Source organism: Mixophyes fleayi, chromosome 1 (assembly GCF_038048845.1).
Source record: "Mixophyes fleayi isolate aMixFle1 chromosome 1, aMixFle1.hap1, whole genome shotgun sequence".
In the NCBI taxonomy this organism is placed as follows: Eukaryota; Metazoa; Chordata; class Amphibia; order Anura; family Limnodynastidae; genus Mixophyes; species Mixophyes fleayi.
This window is the reverse complement of record NC_134402.1, coordinates 458,004,015-458,027,422: the sequence shown is the minus strand read 5'-3', so window position 1 is coordinate 458,027,422 and position 23,408 is coordinate 458,004,015. Positions and strand designations below refer to the sequence as shown.

General features: G+C 42.3%; 1 long non-coding RNA gene across 1 annotated transcript; it reads right to left on the bottom strand.

Annotated features, from left to right (window-relative positions):
• Positions 1–10,720: 10,720 nt before the first annotated feature.
• On the bottom strand, positions 10,721–23,019 carry LOC142102350 (uncharacterized). The gene is made up of 3 exons (XR_012679250.1): positions 22,640–23,019; positions 21,980–22,315; positions 10,721–11,086 (listed from the first exon to the last, which is right to left on the bottom strand). It is a non-coding gene; the product is annotated as an uncharacterized LOC142102350 (long non-coding RNA).
• Between the last annotated feature and the right edge of the window lie 389 nt (positions 23,020–23,408).

Below are 23,408 nucleotides of genomic sequence, written 5' to 3'. Positions count from 1 at the left end.
GCTCATTAGATATTCCTGTGTAGATTATTATAGGTGTATTTATAGTGTGAGCTCATTAGATATTACTGTGTAGATTATTATAGGTGTATTTATAGTGTGAGCTCATTAGATATTACTGTGTAGATTATTATAGGTGTATTTATAGTGTGAGCTCATTAGATATTCCTGTGTAGATTATTATAGGTGTATTTATAGTGTGAGCTCATTAGATATTACTGTGTAGATTATTATAGGTGTATTTATAGTGTGAGCTCATTAGATATTACTGTGTAGATTATTATAGGTGTATTTATAGTGTGAGCTCATTAGATATTACTGTGTAGATTATTATAGGTGTATTTATAGTGTGAGCTCATTAGATATTACTGTGTAGATTATTATAGGTGTATTTATAGTGTGAGCTCATTAGATATTCCTGTGTAGATTATTATAGGTGTATTTATAGTGTGAGCTCATTAGATATTCCTGTGTAGATTATTATAGGTGTATTTATAGTGTGAGCTCATTAGATATTCCTGTGTAGATTATTATAGGTGTATTTATAGTGTGAGCTCATTAGATATTACTGTGTAGATTATTATAGGTGTATTTATAGTGTGAGCTCATTAGATATTCCTGTGTAGATTATTATAGGTGTATTTATAGTGTGAGCTCATTAGATATTCCTGTGTAGATTATTATAGGTAAACTGAGTGGAGGTTTTTACCGTAGTTGCAGTACAAGTTCCTCAGAACATTGAATTTCCCCCATGGAGTAGTGGAAATCTGTTAGGATATGTACCGTCAGGAATGTAATTATTCCTTCCTTGTAGAGGGTCCTGGATTCTTTTTCTAGGAAGTTCTGTAGATCTGCAGATTATTACCCTTTCCGGCCTAGTTAGATACATAATTATATATTCTGCAGAGCATTTCTTCTTAGACCAAAGTGATAGCCCCAAACCTGTACTTGTCATCACTCCCACCTTCCTGAGCATCCACCATTATTAAGGGAATTCCATCCCTGTTCCCCCCAGGAACCTGTCTCACCTGGCATCATCACGCCTCCTTCCTGACACTCATTGTAGGAAATCTAGATACACGTTGCCCCCGGGAGTTATGATGATACAGTAAAGAGTGTGAGTGGGGATGGACAAGGTAAGTGGAGGGTGAGGTAGAGCACTTATTGGAAACATTGTGGAGTAACACAAGTAGTATCTATGATATGGATGAGGATGGAGAGGGTGGGAGGAAAAGTGGGACAATTATACAATAAACAACTTACAGGGTGGAGGGTAGACACGTGATCGGGGGGAGAAGCAGAAGGGGATAAGAGGTGGAAATCACAGGGGACACAGGAACATTGTACGGGAATAAGGAAGCCGAAGGATGTCCATAGACTCCTCAATAATCTTCCTCCTCCCTGCCAGGGGCGCCCCCAGGACCCCTGGGGGCACCAGCCACCAGGACCCCTGGGCGTAGCAGCCACCATGACCCCTGGGGGCACCAGCCACCAGGACCCCTGGGCGTACCAGCCACCAGGACCCCTAGTGGTGCCAGCCACCAGGACCCCTGGGGGTGCCAGCCACCAGCCCCCCACCCTTCTCTCAGGTCCTTTCCATTACAACGGACACTCGGTACAGTATGCTGCAGCGTTACAGACTAGTTATAGGACCCCAGGAAAGAGCATTATGTGGCTCACAGATCAGATTCATCACCATTAACAACTTTTTAATTCTCATTTTTACTTTAATATGTTTTGTTTTGGGCTGACAGGCCCCGGTCTAGCAGTTATAATGTTCCTCAGACCAGAGACAGACAGGAACGTCAGTGTGTCTGAATCTAAATATTTACAGGAGCGCGTAGTCGGAGTGTTGAGATATTGCTGTGCTGTAACAGACCCAGAATCCCTTAATCCTGCAATGTATTATATAAAGCTATCAGCAGCCAGAGCTGGAGATTTTCACACAAAACCCGGCTTATGGCAGAGCGGCGACGAGGTGGGATCTCTGCTGAGATTATGCTGTAATGTTCTAAGGTGCAGGCTGCACGTGTCCTGAAAGATGCTCATGCCCCCTCCAGTTATCTTCTGATCCCGATACCTCGCTTGGTCATACTTCCAGCTCTCATAGTTATCTACTGATCTCTACAGTTATCCACTGATACCTACTCTTATTCCTCTCTGTCACACATCTATTCCAACTCTCATAGTTATCTACTGATCTCTAGTTATCTACTGATCCCTACTCTTATACCTTCCTCAGTCATACTTTAATTCTAACACTCATAGTTATACACTGATCCCTACAGTTATCCACTGATCCCTACTCTTATACCTTCCTCAGTCATACTTTAATTCTAACTTGGTTATTCACTGATCCCTACAGTTATCCACTGATCCCTACTTGTATAACTCCCTCAGTCACATTTCAATTCCAACTTTGGTATCCACTGATCCCTACTCTTATAACTCCCCCAGTCCTAATGTTATCCCTCCTGCATCACACTATGATCCCTTTTTTCATACTTGTCCTCAGTACATCGTAATCCTGACTCTCTTGTTCCATACAGCTGTTATGGTCATTCCACAACAAATCAACACAATTTTAGAAAAAAATCTACCTTACATTCTCTAATTTTAGTTAAATTATGTAATAAATGCTGCCATGGGTGTAAAGAAAATCCCCAAATCTTAGGCTGATATGTGCACTGGTGTTGAAGTTATATGTCTTTAAAGCTGCAATTTTTTTAATGAAAAATTTGCTTTTAACAAGTTTTATTTTGGGATCATCGGCTACATGAGCTTTTGCTTTGGATTGTTTGTTAAAATAATGAAAATGAGAACTATCTAGCCCTGTTCATTACTTTTATCTCCTTAAACAATCCCTTTGATGTATAATATGTACAATGACACAGTATGTTAATACTGAAATATTTAAAACATTTGTGATAATTTTACGTCTGTCACATATTATAAGAAGAGCTTACTACAGATCATTACCATTTGGTGCTGATGATAGAATATGCTAGGTTGGCCTCGTTAACAAATGGACAAATTAAAACATAGAAAGACTGTCTTGCAAAGGTGACTTGCGAACGAGCATCAACCACCTGTCACATGGGGGACTGTACATCTTGTCCTGGGACTGCAGAAATCAACACCTTACTTGAGGAAGCATTTGATGAAAATGTGGTGGAAAAGGTCTCGTTCCGCCAATAGATTTCTGTTGACAATTGTACTTTAGAAACGATGCAGAAATCAACATCCGGGTTCATCAATTTATTTTATTACAAACTTTCTGTGCTGATTCCTCATGACTTTGTGACAAAACATCAAAGTGCATTCATGATCCTTATTAAAGAAAACCTAAAAGAATCAGAATTTGTAATTACTCTTGATATTGCAAAGAAATACGTATTTGTCATGCTGGATGGGGCCCAGAGCTATCATTAGACCACTGCTCCCATGTGGTGTATTGTAAGGGAAAAACAAAAACTGAGCACCTTAGCTATGTTCTTATTTCAGACTATCTGGAGGACAACTCGGCGACAGTCTACGGCTTCCACTCGGAAACTTGTTGAAGACAAAATTTGAGATACCACCAAAATAGATTTTCTACTTCTCTGATGGGTCAACCGCACAATTTAAGAACAAGAAAAACTGTGCAAACCTTTGCTCTCATAGAGATGATCTCGTTATAGAAGCAGAGTGGCATCTGTCAGCGGCTGCACATGGCAGAGGGCCGTGCGATGATGTAGGTGGCACAGTGGAGAGGTTACCATCCCGAGCAAGCCTGCAGCGTCCATATAATAATCAGACTTTTACACCACAACAGCACAGGGCACAGGGGGTTTGTGGCAATGTAGTATGTGAGGTAGGTGGTGGCTAATTAATGGGTGTAATTTTGTTTGTAGGGTGATGGTGAGGCAATTTAATAGTGGGGACTATTAATTTAAGATTGGGTGGTTGGGGGGCTATTGAATGCGGGGGTGAGTTTGGGGAGAATGAGATCTCTTTAATAAATTTGACTATAAATTATTTAATGGCAGTGATGGTTGCGGGAAATAGGTAAATATATTAAATGAGAATACTGTTATTTTAATGTTGGGGTTGGAGGAAGGCCTAATTATTAATCGTGGGTGCTATTGATTTAACGCCAGGACTGGTTGGAATTTTCTAAATGTACCCATTTTTTTCCCAAATAGGGCCCCCAACATTCCAGGACCCAGACAGGCCACAACTAAAGAGACCTGCAGCCACAGGTAGTGAAAGTGACACGAACAGGTAAGAGAGAGCAGGAGAGTCTGTGAAATGTTGTGATTATAGTGGGACAAATCCAATTTTTGGTGACTGTTCTGCCCAATGTAAGGGGCAGGCCAAGACTGTGAACTCTTTATGTACACACTGCATTCTGTATATACTACACTATGGTGCTAGATGTCCTGAAAGTCAGGAGTGCTGGGACATATGTCACGCATATGACATATGACATTTTTTTTTCTGTAGGAGGGGGGCCTAGCACTTTTCACCTGCTAGCCACACCCCAATGATTCATAGCCACGCCCCCATCCATATGAACACACACAATTTTGCAGCTGCGGCGCAAAATGTTTTGCCATGCTCAACTATAAGGGGGGCCCCATGGAGTTGTTGTTCCGGTGCCCTGAATTCCTTATACCCAAGGAAGCCGGATGCTTACATCTACCAGTGATTACTGTGGTAGATGTTCTGTGTAAGGTGAATCCGGTAACTCCAACAGGTGAAATGTACACCCTGTCTGAAATGGAAATACTATAACAAATTAAGCCCTCAGCCAGTTCCAACCCATCAATTAGCACCATCCATCCTGAGCAGCAGCACCAAATAGTAATGACCTGTAATAAGCTTTCTTATAATTTGTGACAGACATAAAATTATCACAAATGTTTTAAATATTTCAGTAATAACATACTGTGTCATTGTACATATTATACATCAAAGGGGTTCTTTAAGGATATACATTAAAAGTAATGAACAGGCCTAGATAGTTCTCATTTTCATTATTTTAACAAACAATCCAAAGTGAAAGCTCTTGTAGCAGATGATCCTATCATGATCCCAAAATAAAATTTGGGGGATTTTTTTACAACAGTGTAAACAATTTTTGAGATGTTTTTCAAAAATTAAGAAAAAATGTCTTTTTGAGAAAATCTAAATTTTGAATTTGAAAACATTACATTTTTCATTTTTATCGAAACATACTGCTGTAATATATCATATGAAAGCTCATAAAACGAGGTTTAAAATGAGACATTGCCCAACTCTCTAGCTCAATTAGGTGAGCTACAAGTTCAATTTAATTAGAAATGTTAAAAAATTGCAGATTTAAAGGCATATAACTTCAAAACCGGTGCACATTTCAGCCTAAGATTTAGGGATTTCTTTACACCCATGGCAGCATTTATTATACCAAATTCCATTACAATCTGAAACGACCGTTTGAAACCCTGTGTTGATTTGATGTGGAATGACCCATTACTGCACAGCTATATCCCTTATTGTACAGCTGTATACTGGCTGTAGCCTTAGTTACTGAAAGATACAAATAGTGTTAATTCTAATAAATCAAGTGTTAATAATCAGCAGGTTGTTAGGGGTTAAACCTCACAGGTCTATATTCTCTCCTGCTACAAATAATTCATCATTCCTGTTCTCGGACAACGCCCCCGGCCCAGACTAGTGTCTGTGCCACTGACCTGGCTCCTGGTCCTGACTACCAGTGTGGGTATGAGCTGACTGCTCTCTGCCTCTTATACCCCAACACCTCCATCATCTTCTCCTCGCTGACACCCATGTGATCTAGAAAAGCTTGTGACTTGTCTGCGCTCTAGAAGGACTGTCTCCCGCTCCGCCAGTCCTGGATTTAGTCATTTATTCAGCCCAGAGACTTGTTCTTCCGGTTTATCAATCTCTGAGACATAAAATTATTCTCAGCATCTTTGAGCTCTATTTCTGTTGTACTTGGCCTGAAGGGTCGTCCTGGTTCCAGGCCCCGTCTTACTCACACACAGAGAAGTGTTTTCACTAATACAACTACTTATAAAACAATAATATCCTGCAGTGCTCAGTCTGTCATCATCATCGTGTATTTGTAAGGAGGCAGTCAGTATAACAAATCATATAATATACTCTTCTGTAGACTTCTTCTTGTTGGACAAAACCTGGGTACTCCCATTCCTGGGAGGTTTTATTATCCAGAATATTCTATCTATTTTAAATCCATGCAAGACTTCTGGAATTATCTGGACACTGAATAAACAGTTTATTTACAATTTACTGGTTATATTTTCTTTACTCCATCAGTATAAGTAATCAGCCAGGTACAGAATATTATTTATATAGAAAGAGAGAGAGAGAAAGAGAGGAATGAAGCAGGGTGCAGGATATATTATCCCTTGAAATGAAATGACTAGATTGAGTGATAAAAGTAGAGTTATGTCCATGTCCTGTACTTTTATATATAATATAGTATCTAAGGGGCATATTGAATTGTTGGCAAAAATGCCAAAAATCTTGCGGCGCGCGCACTATTACCGAAGTTACCGTAAATACTGTTACTAGGGTAGTTTTCTTGTTGGATTTCATCTTGCGGCGGAAAAAGTAAACAATTGAATATGTCCCTGAGCTGCGAGCTGAAATCCAGCGAGTAAGTTACCATATTAACGGTATTTACGTGCAATATTACTGTATTAACGGTAATATTTTTCGAGCGCGGGATTTTAGCGGTTCTCGCTAACAATTGAATACCCCCCTTAGTGTCAGTAATTGAAGCATACACTGTGCTGTATGTTTGATGTGGAATTGGTTGGTCTCATTTCTAAACCACACATGATGCACCCTGCAAAGTGCCTCTGTGTTGCCCCAGAGTACCTGGCTGCTCTCCAAGGCCCACATTTAAAATGAAGGGCAACTCTGCACGTTCGGGAGTCGCCTCTGCAAAGTAGAATCGTGCCTACATGTACGTAGAGGTAGAGAAGTCCGAGGAGGTGCCTTGTGATAAAGTATAAATGTCCGAACTGCGAACATGTCACCACCAGCACTGCCACTAATTCTCCTTCTTTCATTTTACTCCTACACTGCTGCTCGTTTTTGTTGCGTGTCACTTGTTTGCATGTGACGCATCGCTCAGACTGCGCCTAGGGATGGCCTTCTACGCCGAGGAGCAGCATAAAGGCACAAAGCACATTTCAAAGATATAGAACGAGACTGGCGCAAACCTCGAGAGAAAGTTGCCACTTGTCCCTCCGCACAGCAGGTACCACCCCTACCCGCTATCACATTTCAAACTCACTCTGAAAATGAAAATGTCATTTTTTTTTAATGCTCTGCAAGACTATGCCAGCGGTGCGCTTCCTCCATGCAGAGAACATCCTCACTCCGCCCAATTCCACCCCTCAGCCTGTGCAAGCTCCTCATCTAGCTCAGAAAACCTATGGCCTTTGGTGGAAATCTAGGCACCAATGGGACCAAGGCTGATTCTACACTGCGTGTAGTACGTGTGCATGTAGGAAGTTTGTAAATAACCATTTTGTACAGGTCCACTGTGACCCCATTAGAGCCTTTCCCAGCAGTCGGCTCAGGTTATAGACAGCACTGGACGATGATCGAACTATGAAATGTTTTGCACCCAGAGGACAGGTTTAGTCATAGTCTCCAGCATCACACCATGTCTGGTCAGCGTCATGGAGAAACGCGTCTGTGATAACAGCAGCTCCATCATGTAGATTAATGTATCCCACCAAGAGAATATTATTATCTGCAAATCTAAATTCTATTCAATGCCCTGTTACTCCTTCAACTAGCATTAATAACTGCCTGATTTCCGGGGACCAGATTATATATTAGGGCAGTGTTGGCTAACCTGTGACACTCCAGGTGCTGTGAAACTACAAGTCCCAGCATATCCCTCCAGGAATAAGCTGCTATATATTGTCAAAGCATGCTGGGACTTGTAGTTTCACAACACCTGGAGTGTCACAGGAGAGCCAACACTGTATTAGGCATGAAGAGTTAATAAGCATTTCTGCTGAATTAACAGAATAAATCTGTGAAGTTGCTGCATCTGCATAGCAGACGTGTCTCTTCCTGTTGGATAAACACAGTCCCGCTGGATAGCCCCCAGGCAGAGACACGGCCTCTCTATCTAAACCCAGACTCTTGTTATTGTCATTTTATCTTTGTTTGAACTTAATCATCCGGAAGAGAATAATCTTTTCTATCACGTCCAAAATGCGAACTATCGGGAACCCTGAAAATTCAGCTATATTTACACGTTCTGTGTGTGTAGAAAAGACCCACTTCCCGGTAGTGTGATCCTGTTTGACATACATCAAATATGTCTCCATTGCATGCGTTAACGCTTACTCAAATGAAAGCACCACTCTACAGGGACTGCACTAAGAATCTACTGGTCAGTGCAACCCGCAGTCTGGGAACAACCATCCAAGTTTCTAAGAATATTTGACTCTAATACAGGTTTATGGTCCTAGTGGGTTAATTTATCTTACCTGGATGTTTGTTTTAATTGGTCTTTATTAAGAAAAAAAATCATCAAGGTCTTAAAGCTGTAGCATTCCCATTTGGTCTAATGGCATCATGAGAGTTTGAGATCTTTGACAGTTCTCTGGGAATATATCTGAGCTGTAACTTGACCTGTTAGACTTCTTAAAATATCCATTAATGCCTCTGGTATACCTCCAACCACCTGTCAAAGGCCTCCAATGCTTCCATCTAACACTATCGTAAGCCGGAGGAATGGAGGGGGCTGAGCTGTACGGAGAGGGAGCTGCTTCTTCTTAAATTTAATAAAGACTTTGTAGGAGAACAATAAATTTAGCAATGCTGAAACTATTTCTGGGGGAGGGGAACTGAACCTCTGCTTAAATGTTACCAGCACAGCATAAAAAGTCACAGATTTAAACTTTCAGTTTAATAAATAATTGTTACATGATACAAAGTGTGACACATTATTGTCATTATACACAGTCTGGTTAGTTTAAGGTGCAGAGTAATCTTCAGCTACAAAACAATTACATTTCTTTTAGTGAAGGTTCAGTGACTCTTTGTGATGCAAAATACCAAACACATTTCTGGTCGCCTCCCAACATCTAAATTCTTCTTCTTCTTGCAGGAATCCATCCCACTATTAACCCTGTCCCCCCTTTTACACCATAGTATCCCACTTGTCTTCAGAGAGGCATACCCTAGCAAGGGCTGCTCATCACCTAATGCAAAGGGAGAATCTTGCTTTAAGTGGCACACATCTACGGGGACAGAGAGCAGATCCTCCCTTACCCTGAACCTGCTTTCCCTGGTCAGTCACCACGCTCCAGATTATCTGACTGCAGGAGGAAGACAAAAGTGCTATCTTTGTATTAGCAGTGGCTCTATAATTGCTGGCAGTCACTGTGCATCTAATACAGAGACTGCAGGAGGAAGCTGAGTGGTTGCATGTACTTCTCACACAGCACTTCCTCCTGTAATCAAGGAGTGTAGTGACGGAGAGACAGGGGGAGAGGGTGTAGGAAGAGGTAAGTGCCGTTGGCAGGTTCGCCTGCTCAGCATAATGGTGAGGAGTGCTAATTATCCAACATCGCCAGGCCGGATTCTTTATTGCTGTAGGTTCCTGCCGAAATATGTTGTCTACAGTAAGTCGCACAGTTATTACCCTACTCCAATCCTTCAGCGTCCTAGTCTATGGCCAGGAGGATGATTTACTAGATACAAGCCTGGTGAGCTCTGTAGATCCAGACAGAGTTAAACCAGTGCAGATTAGGTGTGCATGCTGAATCTAGATAGTGACCCCATTATTAACCCAGCAGAGCTCCTAGCCAGATTTACATTAATTAGCCCAGAGTTATTAATTAGGTCTCTATGCTACCTACACCTCAAGTTCCTCCAACCATTGTCCTGCTGACCCCGTAAGAGCACTTGCTCAATTGCTACAACCGAGGTCTGGTGCACAAGACCCCTTAGAACCTTCAGGACCACTCTGTAGGAACACAAGTCCTTCTGCTGGCTACAGTATTCCATACTACGTATTGTACATACCGAACAGGCTGGCCATTGGGCAGGATAATAACAGTCCAACACCAGTCTTTTCCCGGCAGTGCCCGCTCTGCCAGACATGATGCCCTGTGCTATCGCCAAGCTAATCCTAGCAACACACCATCCTCACTCCCCATAATTCAGGCCACAGGAGGTGGTACGAAGGAAGACATAACAGAGATGCATTAGGAGCTTGTGATTCAATTTGCATTTTTCTATACCATTGCATCTTCAGGTTTGTTTTGGCTCCAGGGATTTGTCATAACTCACTTTTTGTTTTACTATCGTTAGCATAAACCGGGGAGGAGAATCTGCTCCTATTATCTGGCTCCCGCAGGCACAACTATGTCATGAAAGTGCTGAGCTCGGTGTGCGCCATCCAGATCGCATGCAGTGATTGTGCTCTAGAGTGCAGTGACGTCTGTAGTATTTAGTGCAATCTTAATGACAGGCCCTACAGAAGTCACAGTTCACGGCTTTAGGAGATACTTTTCCTCATTTTTATTTTCCGACTCGGATGAGGGTATGGAATTCGGACAGGAAGGGGTCTGGCAGGCCTTACATAGAATGAGGAAAAGGATCAGGATAAGTAACGCAATCACACAGTTAAAAGAAATGGCCACCACTGCGCCGGTTGAAAGTCCAGGACCCATCGCAGGTGGTCTGTGTCCCTGGAGAAGATAGGTCTGGTGGTACAGAAGATGTGAGATGTGGCAGTATCACAAGAATACGGCTTTGTAGCCCTGGGAAGTAATAATGTGCGTTACTGCCCACAGGAAATCACCACCAAACCCAACCGCGATTTGGCTCCAGCCCTGCCGAGTGCCAGATGTTCTCGCTTCATCACCAGCGATAATCCGGAGTAGTACTTTGTGTGAGTCTCAGAGGGCACCAGTGATCCACGCCAGTCAGCAATGTGACCAGATAGAACTAGTGCATATAGATCGCTCCCTGTATCCTCAATGACGTTGGAGTGTCCCAACTATCCCGCTCAGGACACAGTGTCTCCAAGGCATCCGGAATTCTGAAAAAAGAGAAAGATCTTATAATTATTTATATTATAACCAAGTTCAAACACATCATGATGGGGATCATAGTGCGGGAAAAGCCAGGTCCACACCATGTGTCACATGTTCCCAGATATTATATTGCATATAAATGATGACAGTTACGCACCATTGGTATTTATTAGATGTAACCTCACGCTGCAGTTTCTAACATTATCTCCCATTACAGAGCCATAAAAAAACATTTACTATATATAATATATGAATTATTATTTCATCATACATTGTACAAATGGGTGAAATCTCTCACACTTTACACAATGGATCCCATGTCCAAGTTCACTGTGCTGGGAATTCATCTGACAATACCATCCGGAATATCCCAGGTCTTTACTGTATATTAGACACCAGGGTAGGTCTTCACTGTATATTCACAGGAATGGGATCTATGTTATACACTGACCACCATAGAGAGCTTTTCACTGGATATAAGTCGCCTGAAAGGGGTCTTCAATTCTCTGTATATTAGCCACAAAAAAAGATTTTTTCGCTGCACACTAAACACACGAAATGAATCTATTTTGCTTACTAGCCACCAGAAAGGGTTCTGCACTATATACCAGAAATGAGAAAGAGGTATACTATGTATACTAGCCACCAGAAAGTGGTCTGTCTTTTATAGAGGCCTCTAGAAAGATATTTTATACTAGTCATCCCACTGGGGACTGCTTTGTACTCTGCCACCAGACCAGTCTCTGCTTCATATAGTAGTCACCATCATGGGCTTAGTGTTATATACTATCCACCCATATAGGCAATGCTTTGTATACTAATCACCTTAATAGGGGCCACCTTGAATACTAGTCACCAGAATGGGCTTTACATTGGTTTCCTGATTTGGCTGTACATCAAATAATGGTCATTAGATGTGAAACATACATTACTAGTATAACATGCTGGGCACTGATAAGTATAACATGTCGAACACTATGGGGGGAATTCAATTGGGCGCGTTACTGCCGAAAGTAACGTGGCCTGTGCTCTATTACCGTTAATACAGTAATTTTGAAAATGAGTATAACAAGCCAGGTACTGATGAATATAACATGCTGGACAATGATGAGTATAAGACACCGGGCACTGATGAGTATAACATGCTGGATAGTGATGAGTATAAGATGCCGGACAGTGACGACTATAAGATGCCGGACAATGACGAGTATAAGATGCTGGATAGTGACGAGTATAAGATGCTGGATAGTGATAAGTATAAGATGCTGGATAGTGATAAGTATAAGACACCGGGCACTGATGAGTATAACATGGTGGATAGTGATGAGTATAAGATGCCGGGCACTGATGAGTATAAGATGCTGGATAGTGATAAGTATAAGACACCGGGCACTGATGAGTATAACATGCTGGATAGTGATGAGTATAAGATGCTGGATAGTGACGAGTATAAGATGCTGGATAGTGATAAGTATAAGACACCGGGCACTGATGAGTATAACATGCTGGATAGTGATAAGTATAAGACACCGGGCACTGATGAGTATAAGATGCTGGATAGTGATGAATATAAGACACCGGGCACAGATGAGTATAAGATGCTGGATAGTGATGAGTATAAGACACCGGGCACAGATGAGTATAAGATGCTGGATAGTGATGAGTATAAGATGCTGGATAGTGACGAGTATAAGATGCTGGATAGTGATGAGTATAAGACACCGGGCACTGATGAGTATAACATGCTGGATAGTGATGAGTATAAGACACCGGGCACTGATGAGTATAACATGCTGGATAGTGATAAGTATAAGACACCGGGCACTGATGAGTATAACATGCTGGATAGTGATAAGTATAAGACACCGGGCACTGATGAGTATAAGATGCTGGATAGTGATGAATATAAGACACCGGGCACAGATGAGTATAAGATGCTGGATAGTGATGAGTATAAGACACCGGGCACAGATGAGTATAAGATGCTGGATAGTGATGAGTATAAGATGCTGGATAGTGACGAGTATAAGATGCTGGATAGTGATGAGTATAAGACACCGGGCACTGATGAGTATAACATGCTGGATAGTGATGAATATAAGACACCGGGCACAGATGAGTATAAGATGCTGGATAGTGATAAGTATAAGACATCGGGCACTGATGAGTATAAGATGCTGGATAGTGATAAGTATAAGATGCCGGGCACTGATGAGTATAAGATGCTGGATAGTGATGAGTATAAGATGCCGGACAGTGATGAGTATAAGATGCTGGATAGTGATGAGCATAAGATGCCGGGCACAGATGAGTATAAGATGCTGGATAGTGATAAGTATAAGACATCGGGCACTGATGAGTATAAGATGCTGGATAGTGATAAGTATAAGATGCCAGGCAGTGATGAGTATAAGATGCTGGATAGTGATAAGTATAAGACATCGGGCACTGATGAGTATAAGATGCTGGATAGTGATAAGTATAAGATGCCGGGCACTGATGAGTATAAGATGCTGGATAGTGATAAGTATAAGATGCCAGGCAGTGATGAGTATAAGATGCTGGATAGTGATGAGCATAAGATGCCGGGCACTGATGAGTATAAGATGCTGGATAGTGATGAGCATAAGATGCCGGGCACTGATGAGTATAACATGCTGGATAGTGATGAGTATAAGATGCTGGATAGTGATGAGCATAAGATGCCGGGCACTGATGAGTATAACATGCTGGATAGTGATGAGCATAAGATGCCAGGCACATAAGGTAAATACTGACTGTTTTGTCATGTAGCACACAAATATCAACTTTAGATTTCAGTGTACAAATAAGCTATCAAGTATTTGTGTGCTACATGAAAAAACAGTCAGTATTTAACTTATGTGCAATGCAGAATACTAATTTGCACCCCTTGCATTGTAACATGGTTTTGTCCAGGAGACTGAAATAAGAATCCTCTTCATTTAAGATCCTTAATGAATCAGGCCCAAGATGCCGGGAACTGATGAGTATAAGATGCCGGACAGTGATGAGTATAAGATGCTGGATAGTGATGAGTATAAGATGCCGGGAACTGATGAGTATAAGATGCCGGACAGTGATGAGTATAAGATGCTGGATAGTGATGAGTATAAGATGCTGGATACTGATGAGTACAGCATGCTGGATAGTGATAAGTATAAGATGCTGGATAGCGATGAGCATAAGATGTCAGGCAGTGACGAGTATAAGATGCTGGATAGTGGGTATAAGATGCTGGATAGTGAGTATAAGATGCTGGTTAGTGAGTATAAGATGCTGGTTAGTGAGTATAAGATGCTGGATAGTGAGTATAAGATGCTGGTTAGTGAGTATAAGATGCTGGTTAGTGAGTATAAGATGCTGGATAGTGAGTATAAGATGCTGGATAGTGAGTATAAGATGCTGGTTAGTGAGTATAAGATGCTAGTTAGTGAGTATAAGATGCTGGTTAGTGAGTATAAGATGCTGGTTAGTGAGTATAAGATGCTGGATAGTGATGAGTATAACATGCCGGACAATGACGAGTATAAGATGCTGGATAGTGATGAGTATAAGATGCCGGGCACTGATGAGTATAAGATGCTGGACACTGATGAGTATAAGATGCTGGATAGTGATGAGTATAAGATGCTGGATAGTGAGTATAAGATGCTGGTTAGTGAGTATAAGATGCTGGGCACTGATGAGTATAAGATGCTGGATAGTGATGAGTATAAGATGCTGGGCACTGATGAGTATAAGATGCTGGTTAGTGAGTATAAGATGCTGGTTAGTGAGTATAAGATGCTGGGCACAGATGAGTATAAGATGCTGGATAGTGATGAGTATAAGATGCTGGATAGTGATGAGTATAAGATGCCGGACACTGATGAGTATAAGATGCTGGATAGTGATGAGTATAAGATGCTGGATAGTGATGAGTATAAGATGCTGGGCACTGATGAGTATAACATGCTGGGCCGTGCACTGTGTATCTCTTCTTACAACACATTTACTTTGCTAACAAAAAAATTGCCCTGGAAATTTTCCCCAAATGTCGGCACTTAAGCTAAAACCAACTGATAGCTAAGACAGCCAGTAACAGGCAGCGGTCTCGTACTTAGAGGCCAGTAGGATAAGCCTCCTGTATTACACATTATACAAAAAATATTAGCACCCCTGCAGTTTTCTGTAATAATGCATTATTTCTTCCTGACAATTGTGGAAATTAAAACATATTTTGTTATCCACATGTGTATTTCTTTAGTTTACAGTAAAGCACAGAAAGGAGATAAACTTAAGTCATAGCTTATTCCACACAGACATTCTTAAATGTGTTTTACAAAATGATAACTATGTTATACAAATAGTTGCAAATACTTAGATTTCAAGCAGTAGATTCTCCTTCACTTTGGTACTGAGGTCACCTGTGGTGAGTATTAGTCGTCTGCAATATAAAAATCACTCATTAAAAGAGCAATAGAGAAAAGGACTTATTCTCGTTTTATGTCACTGTGTGTACTGCACTGAATTGTTTGTGGAGACCAAGCAGAAGATTGTAGCCAAGCATGGACAATCTCAAGGCTACAAATCATTCTCCAGAGACCTCGATGTTCCCTTTTCCTCCATATGTAATGTTAGGAAAATTAAGGGCCCTGGCATTGTAGCCAACATCCCTGGATGTGGACGCAAGAGACAACATGATTGAAAAATGCAGCGCAGGATTGTTCGAATGCTGAAGAAAACACCTCGATCAACTGCCAGATTGAAGCCGACCTTCAGACACAAGGTACGATAGTTTCAAATCGTACCATCCGTTGTCCGCTCAATGAAACGGAGATACATGGTAGGAGGCCCAGGAGTGTCCACTGTTGAAAGAGAAACATAAAAAGCCTGACTGGGTTTTGAACAAGCAAAATTCCTTCTGGGAGAACGTCCTGTGGACAGACGAGACCACATTAGAACTTTATGGTAAAGCACATTATCTCTATGTCTACAAAAAGCAAAATGAAATGAACACCTTCCCTACAACCAAACATGGAGGAGGTTCAGTGATGCTTCGGGGTTGCTGTGCTGAATCTGGCACTGGGTGTCTTGAATGTGTGCATGGCATTATGACATCTGGAGATTACCAGGCCTTTTAGGAGCAAAATGTTGAACCCAGTGTCAAAAAGCTGGGTCTCCATCAACGGTCATGGGTCTTCCAGCAGACTGTATTAAATTCAGAATTAAAAAAAAAGATTCTGTATATTAACAGAGAAATAATTGTGAAGACCACATACTGTTGTTAATTTTATCTTATGTTTAGAGGAAATCGTGATTTATTTGAAAAAAGTGCAAAGGCGCCAGTATATTTGGCCACTACTGTATTCTCCCTTTAATTTAGGCTTAGGCAACATATGGTTTTCCGGCTGCTCTAAAACTACAAGTCCCAGCATACTCTGCCAGGCTCTGTAGTGTACCTGCTCGTGTTGATGAAGAGATCTCAGAACAACAACTAAACTTTATGACACAGAGATCCTGTTACTGCTCCCCAGGCTCAGACTGGATTTATCTAGAGTCACAAAGATCCATCTAGAATACTCATATTGTAATAATACAGAGACTCACCCAGTATTGTCACGCATAATACAGAAGACGCCTTATTTACTATATGTCTATGGAGCAATGTTCAGGGCTTGTTAAGAAACATTTGTCACAGACAAAATCTTTATCAACTATACTGAAGAGAATACAACGTATCAGGAAAATGGAAGCACTTCTCTCTGCCATACAGAAGCCGCTTGATTATAGGTCTGAGCTATACTACTCACCAGACTGGAGGTCTGCTTTATATACTAGCCTCCCAATTACAGGTCTGTGGTATATACTAGCCACCAGATTATAGGTCTGCTTTATATACTAGCCACCAGACAGGAGGTCTGCTTTATATCCTAGCCTCCCAATTACAGGTCTGCTGTATATACTAGCCACCAGATTATAGGTCTGCTTTATATACTAGCCACCAGACAGGAGGTCTGCTTTATATACTAGCCAGCCAATTACATGTCTGCTGTGTATACTAGCCACTAGATTATAGATCTCATTTATACACTAGCCACCAGACAGGAGGTCTGATTTATATACTAGCCAGCCAATTACAGGTCTGCTGTATATACTAGACACCAGATTATAGGTCAGCTTTTTATACTAGCCACCAGATTATAGGTCTGCTTTATATACTAGCCACCAGACAGGAGGTCTGTTTTATATACTAGCCAGCCAATTACAGGTCTGCTGTATATACTAGACACCAGATTATAGGTCAGCTTTTTATACTAGCCACCAGATTATAGGTCTGCTTTATATACTAGCCACCAGACAAGAGGTCTGCTTTATATACTAGCCAGCCAATTACAGGTCTGCTGTATATACTAGACACCAGATTATAGGTCAGCTTTTTATACTAGCCACCAGATTATAGGTCTGCTTTATATACTAGCCACCAGACAGGAGGTCTGCTTTATATACTAGCCAGCCAATTACAGGTCTGCTGTATATACTAGACACCAGATTATAGGTCAGCTTTTTATACTAGCCACCAGACAGGTCTCCTTTATATACTAGCCTCCCAATTACATGTCTGCTGTGTATACTAGCCACTAGATTATAGATCTCATTTATACACTAGCCACCAGACAGGAGGTCTGATTTATACACTAGTCACCAGACAGGAGTCTGCTTTATTTAATAGCCTCCCAATTACAGGTCTACTGTACATACTAGCCACCAGATTATAGGTCTATTTATATACTAGCCAGGAGTCTGCTTTTTTTTTACTAGCCTCCCAATTATAGATCTGCTGTATATTAAATAAAACCTTTCTTTTTTTACTTGTCCCCACCCCCAGTTATTTATTTAATAAAGTCACAATTAACACTATATTGTGGCACACTGTTACACTTTCATTTCTTATGTACTGATGATGACTTTAGAAAAAACTATGGTTATATTTTGCTCTAGTTCTTATAATTCCTGTTTGTTAAGCAGCCAAAATAAAGAAATAAATAGTGGACCATGAGGCAGGATATTTAAAGCTGAAGAGGAAATAATCACAATTTGGCGATTCATTGTTGCCGATCTAAACAGAAAAGATCTCAGAGAAATCAATTTCTACTTCTACGTCTGAGTAAGCGTTATGCATTATATATTACCTATAAAACAGTAGTGAAAAGGGAGGAAGTATATTTAGAAGGATTAACCCCTAACATAACTGTGGTGAATAAAGCATAATCATAAGGGACTGCATTGGAAATATTGTCTATCAAATGAGTCCATTTAGTAGGTTAGGGTTTAATGCAAATTACTTCAAAGCAAAGCCTGCTCTCATAGGGTTAATGACCTAACTTGAGGTTTAAAATGTGAGGCCAGAAGTACTGGCCTGTGTTTATTCTGTGACCCTGCAGAACTACAAGATAACATTGTCACTCTTAGGAGAACAGAACAGCTTCAAAGACCTCATGTGGTGAGTTATGTCCTGGTACCAGAGTGGTTTTGGCACCTGAAGAGATTTTAAGGAACCGACACAGCTGGAGGTCTTACACCAAGAGACATGGACTCTGTGACCATGGCTTGCTATATTTTATATATTTTATATAGGCCAATAGAATTCAATTTCCAAAGTCAACTTAAAATCAATAGAATTAGTGATCAAACACATATTCAGAAATAGGACGAGGAAGAGCAGCCCATACGTCAAACAAAGCTGTCTGTCAGGCAGGAAATGAGAGGAAATGATTATCAGCTAAACTAATACACTTGACCTATCTCTGATTGGTATCTATAGATTGGTAAATTTGTACTGGATTTATTAATGATAAAATTAGGTCTGTGTGACATTTCACAGAAAAGATATGTTACATTTTATATTGTGGTTAAACTGTGTGACAGGTGAAAAAAAGTGTAAAAAAGAGGAGATATTGTCAGACATTTTTGGGAAATCAATCAACATCGATAAGCTGTCCATCTTCCAAACAAATTTCCCTTGGCCCAGATTATACAACACTTATGTAAGTTTATACTCTGAAACTTTCTTCTGTTTATTTTATTTTACACGTTTTGCTTATGTTATGTCATCTTTTATTAATGATTTTTATAACCTGTAAGCGTTGTACTTTTTTGTATATGAATTTTAAAATTTAATAAGTGCTGTCCTTATTGCTCATAATGAATTCACTGCCTGTTTAGAAGAAGTTGATTGCTCGGCTGTGTTAACCCTTTAAATACCAGTGTGGGAAGTGTTAACTCTTTTAGCTATCGGAGCGTAGAGTGTGCTCATTTGGGTAATTAAGTCATATGATCCTCTCCCTACCACCTCCTTCTACTGGTCCTCTCCCACCTCCATCTACTGGTTCTCTCCCTCCCAGCTCCATCTACTGGTCCTCTCCCTACCACCTCCATCTACTGGTCCTCTCCCTCCCACCTCCATCTACTGGTCCTCTCCCTCCCACCTCCATCTACTGGTCCTCTCACTCCCACCTCCATCTACTGGTCCTCTCCCTCCCACCTCCATCTACTGGTCCCCTCTCTCCCACCTCCATACACTGGTCCTCTCCCTACCACCTCCATCTACTGGTCCTCTCCTTCCCTCCTCCATCTACTGGTCCTCTCCCTCCCTCCTCCATCTACTGGTCCTCTCACTCCCACCTCCATCTATTGGTCCCCTCCCTCCCACCTCCATACACTGGTCCTCTCCCTCCCACCTCCATCTACTGGTCCTCTCCCACCTCCATCTACTGGTTCTCTCCCTACCACCTCCTCCATCTACTGGTCCTATCCCTCCCAGCTCCATCTACTGGTCCTGCCCCTCCCACCTCCATCTGCTGGTCCTCTCCCTCCCACCTCCATCTAGTGGTCCTCTCCCTACCACCTCCATCTACTGGTCCTCTCCCTACCACCTCCATCTATTGGTCCCCTCCCTCCCACCTCCATACACTGGTCCTCTCCCTCCCACCTCCATCTACTGGTCCTCTCCATACCACTTCCATCTACTGGTCCTCTCCCTCCCACCTCCATCTGTTGGTCCTCTCCCTCCCACCTCCATCTGCTGGTCCTCTCCCACCTCCATCTACTGGTCCTTTCCCTCCCTCCTCCATCTACTGGTTCTCTCCCTCCCACCTCCATCTGCTGGTCCTCTCCATACCACCTCCATCTACTATCTCCCTCCCACCTCATTCTAGTACTGATCTCAAAACCATGTGTATCTATGGTTCCTCTCACTAAAACCTCCATCTACCAGGCATCTCATTGTCACTTGCAACTACTGTCTTCTCATTAACATAATCTACTAACTGTATCTACTTGTCCTATCTTTATCATATCCACCTATTGCTCCTCTCACTACCACATCCAAGAATAATATTGCTTGTCTACTACTTCCATGTATTATCATTAATTTATATAGCAACAGCTCTGCAGCACTTTACATTTACTTAGCGGTAGCAGCAGGTCAGATATTTACTCAGCAGCAGGTCAGACACTTATTTAGCGGCAGCAGCAGGTCAGACATTTACTGAGCGGCAGCTTTGTCTGTTGTTGTGGTATCCAGTGTCACTTTTGCTGTTATGCTGAGTGATGGATAATGTCAATCACTGCAAAGCATTCTGGGTCAGGGTGCAGTCATTATTCTACCCAGGCGCCCATAAACATAGCTACAAATTAACAGGCCCCATAGCTCCAAGCCAGCTCCCCTCCATAGTTAAAGTTACACCCGTCCATCTACTGGTGTCATACTATAGGTCTGATTATATTACATGTTCTCCATCCAAACACTGCAGCGCACCGCAACTCCGTCCTAATATGCTACACTGTAATACACTTATTACATACTATATACATTCCATGTACCCCTGGAAGCTGAAAACATTAAATTGTGTCTAAATAAATGAGAATGATGAGCAGATTGTGATACAACATCTCCCGCTGTCTGGATTCCTGTATCGCTGTAACCTTGGCCCCTTACCGTCTGCCAATCCCAGCGTACAGGAAGAGCCACCTCAGCCCGGGACCAATAACAGCGTTTGGGAAGCATCAGAGAGTAGCAGCATCATTGAGCTGTGTGCGGCATGGGTGAGGGTCTGCTACCTGGATGTATGAGGGTCCCATATTCCGCTATGTTACCCCGGGTAGCGGGCGGGACATCTGGTGCCCTCTGCGGTTTATGTGGATAGCTGGGAATGTTCTACAACAATCACATCAACCTTCAGTCTGTGGTCAGAACACCTGGATTTATTATAGGAAGAAACCTGCAGAATGTCCCACAGGTGAATAAACAGGAATCTCCATCACTGGTTTAAGTTTGAGGAACATCCAGTAATTATAAAACATAAAATCAGTGACACCAACAGCTGAAAGTCTGAAATATCCATAAACCCTAAGAGGTCCCTGGAGAACCCTAAATCTCACTTCTTAAGACAGTTTACGTGGTGGGTCTGTTCTTAACCCCCAGTAACCTCTCCATGGACTCTCCCAGACCCCCAATAACCCCTCTATGGACTCTCCCAGACTCCCCTGTAAACTCTCCATGGAGTATCCTGGACCCCCCTATAAACCCTCCATGGACGATCCCGGTCCCCCATGTGACAGGAAAGTGGTACCAGCGCCTCTGGTTAGTGGATCTGACTTTAACTCTTTCCCTGCTACAGACACCACTTAAAGTGTAATGTAAAAGCTGACCTATGAAGTCAGTCCTGGCAGTGAACAATTTTAACTTTCTTCAACTCATCCCTAAAATGTGTCATGTTGGTGGTATCGGTACCTCTCCCCCCAGACCCCTATCAGCCTCTTTCACACGTGTAGATCATACAAACACTACACACAGCATCTGGCAATCTGCAGTAATATAAAAATTGACAAATTACCTTGTTGGGCATCCCAGGACCTCCAGTGAGAATAGACCATACGGGAGACATCCAGCCAAGATCTCAGCAGGGGGCACCCAGGACCCCACTCTGCACCGCTGGAGAGCCAGGGAAGATGCTGGGACGTGTGAGGTTTGGAACCATGGACAGGTGGAGGGTCCAGACCTGCTCTCCGCCTGATCCTTCTCACAGCTATTCTGCCATCTGCATTGCCCTTCATGAGGGTCCTGTGATTACCTGTTGGAGACCCCAGAGCATGGCAAGATAGACACCACATAGGAGCCCGTTAGTGGCTGGATCATTGCACCTTCACCTTCTGCATCCAGGAGACCGGATCTGCAACAACGGCAAATAGTGCAATCAAATGTAACAAAACCATAACTAAATCCTCAGGTAACTGAACTTATTGAGCTGTTAGGTTCCTGAAATGCAGCTTAATAAAACTAATCTCTCCTATGACGCCAGACTAAGTGCTGCATATATAACTGTGTGACCCCAGTGCTGAGAATAGGTGCCCGCTCTCCAAATCACATTGTATTCATTGTTTCATTTAATAACTCAGAGCCAGGGGAAGCTGTCTGTTGGTAACACTCTCCAAAATACAGATGTATATCCTGGAGGCTCAGTGTAATGCCAGTTCTGGGTGATGGGTGCTCTCACCTGGGCACAGGGTGTATCACCTGTAATATCCAGGAGGTCCAGTGTGATGCCCAGGCTGGATGATGGGTCCTCTCTCCCAGCAGAGAGTCTGTAACACCTGTGATATCCAGGAGCTCCTAGAATTAGTGCTGAGTGCCACCACTACGGGACTATCATGTGATACACATAATGCTGAGTGCTGTGCCCAGGATGGTCCTATGTGCCCCCTCTCCAGGGCACAGGGTCGATCTGTTCGTAGCCAGTACACAGGCTGGCAGAAGACAGACTTGTTCTTGCATGAAATCTCTCTGTGCACAACATTAACTTCCAAACTCCCTGGCACTCTTCTCTCTGCCGGTGTCTGTGCAGGGAAGGTGGGGAAAGGAGGCACCCGAACCATCACACCCCTTATTAACCTTGATTGGCCCTCAACAGGATTGGCCGCTTGCAATGCAATCCTGCAGACTGCCAGTCTTATCACTATGTGAGCGCGGCTGCCCTCCAGTGGACGCCGAGGAGAATGGACTTCAGGCAAACGGACAAATAAACCGTTTATGATTTATGACCATGGCAGGTTTGGGTGTGTTCATAAATGAGGAAACTACACAGAATCCATGAACTAAAGAACAAATTACTGTTCAGCTCTATACATGAATGTTATAACATTATTACCTGCTAAGGCTTTAATCCATTCCCTAAATACCACTTCAGCAGCTGAATACGATGTGCATTAGTGCAGTGCAGTGTGACTCTGCATTATACTGTAGTTATAGAGATAAATCCGCCCTGT